The sequence below is a fragment of the Oncorhynchus keta genome, chromosome 27, assembly GCF_023373465.1.
Source record: "Oncorhynchus keta strain PuntledgeMale-10-30-2019 chromosome 27, Oket_V2, whole genome shotgun sequence".
Classification (NCBI taxonomy): domain Eukaryota; kingdom Metazoa; phylum Chordata; class Actinopteri; order Salmoniformes; family Salmonidae; genus Oncorhynchus; species Oncorhynchus keta.
The window spans coordinates 2,198,871-2,208,869 of NC_068447.1; the positions used below are offsets into that span (position 1 = coordinate 2,198,871).

Sequence of the window (9,999 nt, forward strand, 5' to 3'; positions counted from 1 at the left end):
GGTGGGGAGATACATAACAGCTGTAGTGGTGGGAGATACACATACAGCTGTAGTGGTGGGGAGATACCTACAGCTGTAGTGGTGGGGAGATACATAACAGCTGTAGGGGGGGGGAATTCCCAACAGCTGTATTGGTGGGAGATACCTACAGCTGTAATGGTGGGGAGATACCTAACAGCTGTAGTGGTGGGGAGATACCTACAGCTGTAGTGGTGGGGAGATACATAACAGCTGTAGTGGTGGGGAGATACCTACAGCTGTAGTGGTGGGGAGATACATACAGCTGTAGTGGTGGGGAGATACCTACAGCTGTAGTGGTGGGGAGATACCTACAGCTGTAGTGGTGGGGAGATACCTACAGCTGTAGTGGTGGGGAGATACATACAGCTGTAGTGGTGGGGAGATACATACAGCTGTAGTGGTGGGGAGATACCTACAGCTGTAGTGGTGGGGAGATACCTACAGCTGTAATGGTGGGGAGATACCTACAGCTGTAGTGGTGGGGAGATACATAACAGCTGTAGTGGTGGGGAGATACATAACAGCTGTAGTGGTGGGGAGATACATACAGCTGTAGTGGCGGGAGATACCTAACAGCTGTAGTGGTGGGGAGATACCTAACAGCTGTAGTGGTGGGAGATACCTACAGCTGTAGTGGTGGGGAGATACATAACAGCTGTAGTGGTGGGGAGATACCTACAGCTGTAGTGGTGGGGAGATACATACAGCTGTAGTGGTGGGGAGATACATAGCAGCTGTAGTGGTGGGGAGATACACATAACAGCTGTAGTGGTGAGAGATACACAACAGCTGTAACGGCGGGGAGATACATAACAGCTGTAGTGGTGGGGAGATACACATAACAGCTGTAGTGGTGGGGAGATACATAACAGCTGTAGTGGTGGGGAGATACATAACAGCTGTAGTGGTGGGGAGATACATAACAGCTGTAGTGGTGGGAGATACATAACAGCTGTAGTGGTGGGAGATACACTACCTACACCAACAGCTGTAGTGGCGGGGAGATACATACAGCTGTAGTGGTGGGGAGATACATACAGCTGTAGTGGTGGGAGATACATAACAGCTGTAGTGGTGGGGAGATACATAACAGCTGTAGTGGTGAGGGAGATACCAACAGCTGTAGTGGTGGGAGATACCTACAGCTGTAGTGGTGGGGGAGATACATAACAGCTGTAGTGGTGGGGAGATACATACAGCTGTAGTGGTGGGGAGATACATAACAGCTGTAGTGGTGGGAGATACCTAACAGCTGTAGTGGTGGGGAGGTACCTACAGCTGTAGTGGTGGGGGAGATACATACAGCTGTAATGGTGGGGAGATACATAGGAGCTGTAGTGGTGGGAGATACATACAGCTGTAGTGGTGGGGAGATACATAACAGCTGTAGTGGTGGGGAGATACATAACAGCTGTAGTGGTGGGGAGATACATAACAGCTGTAGTGGTGGGAGATACATACAGCTGTAGTGGTGGGGAGATACCTACAGCTGTAGTGGTGGGGAGATACATAACAGCTGTAGTGGTGAGGAGATACATAACAGCTGTAGTGGTGGGGAGATACATACAGCTGTAGTGGTGGGAGATACATAACAGCTGTAGTGGTGGGGAGATACATACAGCTGTAGTGGTGGGGAGAACCTAACAGCTGTAGTGGTGGGGAGATACATACAGCTGTAGTGGTGGGAGAGATACATAACAGCTGTAGTGGTGGGGAGATACATACAGCTGTAGTGGTGGGGAGATACATACAGCTGTAGTGGTGGGGAGATACATAACAGCTGTAGTGGTGGGGAGATACATAACAGCTGTAGTGGTGGGGAGATACATAACAGCTGTAGTGGTGGGAGATACCAACAGCTGTAGTGGTGAGGAGAGATACATAACAGCTGTAGTGGTGGGGAGATACCTACAGCTGTAGTGGTGGGGAGATACATACAGCTGTAGTGGTGGGAGATACATAACAGCTGTAGTGGTGGGGAGATACATACAGCTGTAGTGGTGGGGAGATACATAACAGCTGTAGTGGTGGGGAGTGGTGGGGAGATACATACAGCTGTAGTGGTGGGAGATACCACAGCTGTAGTGGTGGGAGATACATAACAGCTGTAATGGTGGGGAGATACCTACAGCTGTAGTGGTGAGGAGATACATAACAGCTGTAGTGGTGGGGAGATACATAACAGCTGTAGTGGTGGGGAGATACATACAGCTGTAGTGGTGGGGAGATACATAACAGCTGTAGTGGTGGGGAGATACATAACAGCTGTAGTGGTGGGGAGATACATAACAGCTGTAGTGGTGGGGAGATACATACAGCTGTAGTGGTGGGAGATACATACAGCTGTAGTGGTGGGGAGATACATAACAGCTGTAGTGGTGGGGAGATACATAAATGGTGGGGGAGAGATACCTACAGCTGTAGTGGTGGGGAGATACATAACAGCTGTAGTGGTGGGGAGGTACATACAGCTGTAATGGTGGGGAGATACCTACAGCTGTAGTGGTGGGGAGATACATAACAGCTGTAGTGGTGGGGAGATACATAACAGCTGTAATGGTGGGGAGATACATACAGCTGTAATGGTGGGGAGATACCTAACAGCTGTAGTGGTGGGGAGATACATACAGCTGTAGTGGTGGGGAGATACCTACAGCTGTAGTGGTGGGGAGATACATAACAGCTGTAGTGGTGGGGAGATACCTACAGCTGTAGTGGTGGGGAGATACATAACAGCTGTAGTGGTGGGGAGATACATACAGCTGTAGTGGTGGGGAGATACCTACAGCTGTAGTGGTGGGGAGATACATAACAGCTGTAGTGGTGGGGAGATACATAACAGCTGTAATGGTGGGGAGATACATAACAGCTGTAGTGGTGGGGAGATACATAACAGCTGTAGTGGTGGGGAGATACATACAGCTGTAATGGTGGGGAGATACATAACAGCTGTAGTGGTGGGGAGATACATACAGCTGTAATGGTGGGGAGATACCTACAGCTGTAGTGGTGGGGAGATACATAACAGCTGTAGTGGTGGGGAGATACATAACAGCTGTAATGGTGGGGAGATACATACAGCTGTAATGGTGGGGAGATACATACAGCTGTAATGGTGGGGAGATACATACAGCTGTAGTGGTGGGGAGATACATACAGCTGTAGTGGTGGGGAGATACATACAGCTGTAGTGGTGGGGAGATACATACAGCTGTAGTGGTGGGGAGATACCTACAGCTGTAGTGGTGGGAGATACCTACAGCTGTAGTGGTGGGGAGATACATAACAGCTGTAGTGGTGGGGAGATACATAACAGCTGTAATGGTGGGGAGATACATACAGCTGTAGTGGTGGGGAGATACATACAGCTGTAATGGTGGGGAGATACATACAGCTGTAGTGGTGGGAGATACCTACAGCTGTAGTGGTGGGGAGATACATAACAGCTGTAGTGGTGGGGAGATACCTACAGCTGTAGTGGTGGGGAGATACATAAAGCTGTAAGGGTGGGGGAGATACATACAGCTGTAGTGGTGGGGAGATACATACAGCTGTAGTGGTGGGGAGATACATACAGCTGTAGTGGTGGGGAGACACATGCTGTAGTGGTGGGGAGATACATACAGCTGTAGTGGTGGGGAGATACAGCTGTAGTGGTGGGGAGATACATACAGCTGTAGTGGTGGGAGATACATAACAGCTGTAATGGTGGGGAGATACATAACAGCTGTAATGGTGGGGAGATACCTACAGCTGTAGTGGTGGGGAGATACATACAGCTGTAGTGGTGGGGAGATACATACAGCTGTAGTGGTGGGGAGATACCTACAGCTGTAGTGGTGGGGAGATACATAACAGCTGTAGTGGTGGGGAGATACATAACAGCTGTAATGGTGGGGAGATACATACAGCTGTAATGGTGGGGAGATACCTACAGCTGTAGTGGTGGGGAGATACCTACAGCTGTAGTGGTGGGGAGATACATAACAGCTGTAATGGTGGGGAGATACCTACAGCTGTAGTGGTGGGGAGATACCTACAGCTGTAGTGGTGGGAGATACATACAGCTGTAGTGGTGGGGAGATACAAGTAGTGGTGGGGAGATACATACAGCTGTAGTGGTGGGGAGATACATAACAGCTGTAGTGGTGGGGAGATACATACAGCTGTAGTGGTGGGGAGATACATAACAGCTGTAGTGGTGGGGAGATACATAACAGCTGTAGTGGTGGGGAGATACATAACAGCTGTAGTGGTGAGAGATACATAACAGCTGTAGTGGTGGGGAGATACATACAGCTGTAGTGGTGGGGAGATACCTACAGCTGTAGTGGTGGGGAGATACATACAGCTGTAGTGGTGGGGAGATACATACAGCTGCTGTAGTGGTGGGGAGATACATAACAGCTGTAGTGGTGAGGAGATACATACAGCTGTAGTGGTGGGGAGATACATACAGCTGTAGTGGTGGGGAGATACATACAGCTGTAGTGGTGGGGAGATACATAACAGCTGTAGTGGTGGGGGAGGCTGTAGTGGTGGGAGATACATACAGCTGTAGTGGTGGGGAGATACATAACAGCTGTAGTGGTGGGGAGATACCTACAGCTGTAGTGGTGGGGAGATACATAACAGCTGTAGTGGTGGGGAGGTACATACAGCTGTAGTGGTGGGGAGATACATACAGCTGTAGTGGTGGGGAGATACATAACAGCTGTAGTGGTGGGGAGATACATAACAGCTGTAATGGTGGGGAGATACATACAGCTGTAATGGTGGGGAGATACCTACAGCTGTAGTGGTGGGAGATACATACAGCTGTAGTGGTGGGGAGGTACATACAGCTGTAGTGGTGGGGAGATACATAACAGCTGTAGTGGTGGGGAGATACATACAGCTGTAGTGGTGGGGAGATACATACAGCTGTAGTGGTGGGGAGATACATAACAGCTGTAGTGGTGGGGGAGATACATAACAGCTGTAGTGGTGGGGAGATACATACAGCTGTAGTGGTGGGAGATACATACAGCTGTAGTGGTGGGGAGATACATAACAGCTGTAGTGGTGGGGAGATACATACAGCTGTAGTGGTGGGGAGATACCTACAGCTGTAGTGGTGGGGAGATACATACAGCTGTAGTGGTGGGGAGATACATACAGCTGTAGTGTGGGGAGATACATAACAGCTGTAGTGGTGGGAGATACATACAGCTGTAGTGGTGGGGAGATACATACAGCTGTAGTGGTGGGGAGATACATACAGCTGTAATGGTGGGGAGATTACATACAGCTGTAGTGGTGAGGAGATACATAACAGCTGTAGTGGTGGGGAGATACATACAGCTGTAGTGGTGGGGAGGTACATACAGCTGTAGTGGTGGGGAGATACATACAGCTGTAGTGGTGGGGAGATACATACAGAGAGATACATACAGCTGTAATGGTGGGGAGATACATACAGCTGTAGTGGTGGGGAGATACATACAGCTGTAGTGGTGGGGAGATACATACAGCTGTAGTGGTGGGGAGATACATAGCAGCTGTAGTGGTGGGGAGATACATAACAGCTGTAGTGGTGGGGAGAACATACAGCTGTAGTGGTGGGGAGGGTACATAACAGCTGTAGTGGTGGGGAGATACATAACAGCTGTAGTGGTGGGGAGATACATAACAGCTGTAGTGGTGGGAGATACATAACAGCTGTAGTGGTGGGGAGATACATACAGCTGTAGTGGTGGGGAGATACATACAGCTGTAGTGGTGGGGAGATACATACAGCTGTAGTGGTGAGAGATACATACAGCTGTAGTGGTGGGGAGATACATACAGCTGTAGTGGTGGGGGATACATACAGCTGTAGTGGTGGGGAGATACATACAGCTGTAGTGGTGGGGAGATACATACAGCTGTAGTGGTGGGGAGATACATACAGCTGTAGTGGTGGGGAGATACATACAGCTGTAGTGGTGGGGAGGTACATACAGCTGTAGTGGCGGGAGATACATACAGCTGTAGTGGTGGGGAGATACATACAGCTGTAGTGGTGGGAGATACATACAGCTGTAGTGGTGGGAGATACATACAGCTGTAGTGGTGGGGAGATACATAACAGCTGTAGTGGTGGGGAGATACATAACAGCTGTAGTGGTGGGGAGATACATACAGCTGTAGTGGTGGGGAGACATAACAGCTGCAGTGGTGGGGAGATACATAACAGCTGTAGTGGTGGGGAGATACATACAGCTGTAGTGGTGGGGAGATACACCAGCTGTAGTGGTGGGGAGATACATACAGCTGTAGTGGTGGGGAGATACATACAGCTGTAGTGGTGGGGAGATACCTACAGCTGTAGTGGTGGGGAGATACATACAGCTGTAGTGGTGGGGAGATACATACAGCTGTAGTGGTGGGGAGATACATACAGCTGTAGTGGTGGGGGGAGATACAACAGCTGTAGTGGTGGGGGAACATACAGCTGTAATGGTGGGGAGGTACATACAGCTGTAATGGTGAGGAGGTACCTACAGCTGTAGTGGTGGGGAGATACATACAGCTGTAGTGGTGGGGAGGTACCTACAGCTGTAGTGGTGGGGAGATACCTACAGCTGTAGTGGTGGGGAGATACATACAGCTGTAGTGGTGGGGAGGTACCTACAGCTGTAGTGGTGGGGAGATACCTACAGCTGTAGTGGTGGGGAGATACATACAGCTGTAGTGGTGGGGAGGTACCTACAGCTGTAGTGGTGGGGAGATACCTACAGCTGTAGTGGTGGGGAGGGTACATACAGCTGTAGTGGTGGGAGATACAACAGCTGTAGTGGTGGGGAGATACCTACAGCTGTAGTGGTGGGGAGGTACCTACAGCTGTAGTGGTGGGGAGATACCTACAGCTGTAGTGGTGGGGAGATACATAACAGCTGTAGTGGTGGGGAGATACATACAGCTGTAGTGGTGGGGAGATACCTACAGCTGTAGTGGTGGGAGGGTACCTACAGCTGTAGTGGTGGGAGATACATAACAGCTGTAGTGGTGGGGAGGTACATACAGCTGTAGTGGTGGGAGATACATAACAGCTGTAGTGGTGGGGAGATACATACAGCTGTAGTGGTGAGGAGGTACCTACAGCCTAATGGTGGGGAGATACAGCTGTAGTGGTGGGGAGATACATACAGCTGTAGTGGTGGGGAGATACATAACAGCTGTAGTGGTGGGGAGATACCTACAGCTGTAGTGGTGGGGAGATACATAACAGCTGTAGTGGTGGGGAGATACATACAGCTGTAGTGGTGGGGAGATACATACAGCTGTAGTGGTGGGGAGATACATACAGCTGTAGTGGTGGGGAGATACATACAGCTGTAGTGGTGGGGAGATACATACAGCTGTAGTGGTGGGGAGATACATACAGCTGTAGTGGTGAGGAGATACCTACAGCTGTAGTGGTGGGGAGATACATACAGCTGTAGTGGTGGGGAGATACCTACAGCTGTAGTGGTGGGGAGATACATACAGCTGTAGTGGTGGGGAGATACATAACAGCTGTAATGGTGGGGAGGTACCTACAGCTGTAGTGGTGAGGAGATACATAACAGCTGTAATGGTGGGGAGGTACCTACAGCTGTAGTGGTGGGGAGGTACCTACAGCTGTAGTGGTGGGGAGATACATACAGCTGTAGTGGTGGGGAGATACATACAGCTGTAGTGGTGGGGAGATACATAACAGCTGTAGTGGTGGGGAGATACATAACAGCTGTAGTGGTGGGGAGATACCTACAGCTGTAGTGGTGGGAGATACCTACAGCTGTAGTGGTGGGGAGATACCTAACAGCTGTAGTGGTGGGGAGATACATAACAGCTGTAGTGGTGGGGAGATACCACAGCTGTAGTGGTGGGAGATACCTACAGCTGTAGTGGTGGGGAGATACCTACAGCTGTAGTGGTGGGGAGATACATAACAGCTGTAGTGGTGGGGAGATACACATACAGCTGTAGTGGTGGGGAGGTACATGGTGACAGCTGTAGTGGTGGGGAGATACATACAGCTGTAGTGGGGGGAGATACATACAGCTGTAGTGGTGGGAGATACATAACAGCTGTAGTGGTGGGGAGATACATAACAGCTGTAGTGGTGGGGAGATACCAACAGCTGTAGTGGTGAGGAGATACATACAGCTGTAGTGGTGGGGAGATACATACAGCTGTAGTGGTGGGGAGATACCTACAGCTGTAGTGGTGGGGAGATACCCAGTCCGGTACAGCTGTAGTGGTGGGGAGGAGATACCTACAGCTGTAGTGGTGGGGAGATACCTACAGCTGTAGTGGTGGGGGAGATACCTACAGCTGTAGTGGTGGGGAGATACATAACAGCTGTGTGGTGGGGGAGATACATACAGCTGTAGTGGTGGGGAGATACATAACAGCTGTAGTGGTGGGAGATACCTACAGCTGTAGTGGTGGGGAGATACCTACAGCTGTAGTGGTGGGGAGATACCTACAGCTGTAATGGTGGGAGATACATAACAGCTGTAGTGGTGGGGAGATACCCACAGCTGTAGTGGTGGGGAGGTACCTACAGCTGTAGTGGTGGGGAGATACATACAGCTGTAGTGGTGGGGAGATACATACAGCTGTAGTGGTGGGAGATACATACAGCTGTAGTGGTGGGGAGACACCACAGCTGTAGTGGTGGGGAGATACATAACAGCTGTAGTGGTGGGGAGATACCTACAGCTGTAGTGGTGGGAGATACATACAGCTGTAGTGGGGGAGCATACAGCTGTAATGGTGGGAGATACCTACAGCTGTAATGGTGGGGAGATACCAACAGCTGTAATGGTGGGGAGATACCTACAGCTGTAATGTGGTGGGGAGATACCAACAGCTGTAATGGTGGGGAGATACCTACAGCTGTAATGGTGAGGAGAACCTACAGCTGTAGTGGTGAGTACATGCTGTAGTGGTGGGGATACCAACAGCTGTAGTGGTGAGGAGATACCTACAGCTGTAATGGTGAGGAGATACCACAGCTGTAGTGGTGAGAGTACCCAGCTGTAATGGTGGGGAGATACCAACAGCTGTAATGGTGGGAGAACCTACAGCTGTAATGGTGAGGAGATACACACAGCTGTAGTGGTGAGGAGGGCACCTACAGCTGTAATGGTGGGAACCAACAGCTGTAATGGTGAGGTGGAGACCTACAGCTGTAATGGTGAGGAGATACCTACAGCTGTAGTGGTGAGGAGGGCACCTACAGCTGTAATGGTGGGGAGATACCAACAGCTGTAATGGTGGGGAGATACCTACAGCTGTAATGGTGAGGAGATACCTACAGCTGTAGTGGTGGGGAGATACCTACAGCTGTCTCCTGTAGTAACTGTTTGACACTGTGTTTGTGTCTGCGTCGTCCGTGTGTGTGCAGGAAGCATCTCAGCTGCTCCAGATCCTGCAGGCCTTACAGCCAACTCTCTCTATAAAACGGGAAGGACATCTCTGTCGAGTTCGCCAAGGGATCCAAACGGGTACGCACAGAAACTCAGAGAGACACACAGAGAGACACACAGAGAGAGAGACACAGAGAGACACACACACAGAGAGACACACAGAGAGACACACAGAAACTCAGAGAGACACACAGAGACAGAAACACAGAGAGACACACAGGCACACAGAGAGACGCACAGAGACACAGAGAGACACAGAGAGACACAGAGAGACACAGAGAGACAGAGACACAGAGAGACACACAGAGACACACAGAGAGACAGAGAGAGACAGAGAGAGAGACGCACAGAGAGACAGAGAGAGACAGACAGAGACACACACAGAGACACACACAGAGAGACACACAGAGAGACAGACAGAGACACACACAGAGACACACACAGAGAGACACACAGAGACACACACAGAGAGACAGACAGAGAGACAGACAGAGACAGACAGAGACACACACAGAGACACACACAGAGAGACACACAG

General features: G+C 50.3%; 1 protein-coding gene and 1 long non-coding RNA gene across 13 annotated transcripts in view; one reads left to right on the forward strand and one right to left on the reverse strand.

The window, feature by feature from the left end:
• Positions 1-664: 664 nt before the first annotated feature.
• LOC127912340 (uncharacterized) lies at positions 665-7,810 on the reverse strand. 12 transcript variants are annotated; one of them, XR_008081927.1, is made up of 3 exons: positions 7,765-7,810; positions 3,979-4,057; positions 665-696 (listed from the first exon to the last, which is right to left on the reverse strand). It is a non-coding gene; the product is annotated as an uncharacterized LOC127912340 (long non-coding RNA). The 12 variants fall into 12 exon arrangements; XR_008081926.1 differs by lacking the exon at positions 7,765-7,810 and adding an exon at positions 7,214-7,259; XR_008081925.1 differs by lacking the exon at positions 7,765-7,810 and adding an exon at positions 4,597-4,642.
• A 1,689-nt stretch (positions 7,811-9,499) lies between these two features.
• Positions 9,500-9,999, forward strand: part of LOC118382757 (RNA-binding protein 10-like) — a 33,242-nt gene continuing 32,742 nt past the window's right edge. Inside the window, exon 1 of the mRNA XM_052481257.1 lies at positions 9,500-9,537. The gene's annotated coding sequence lies outside the window, so the exon portion shown is untranslated. The remainder of the gene's footprint in view (positions 9,538-9,999) is intronic.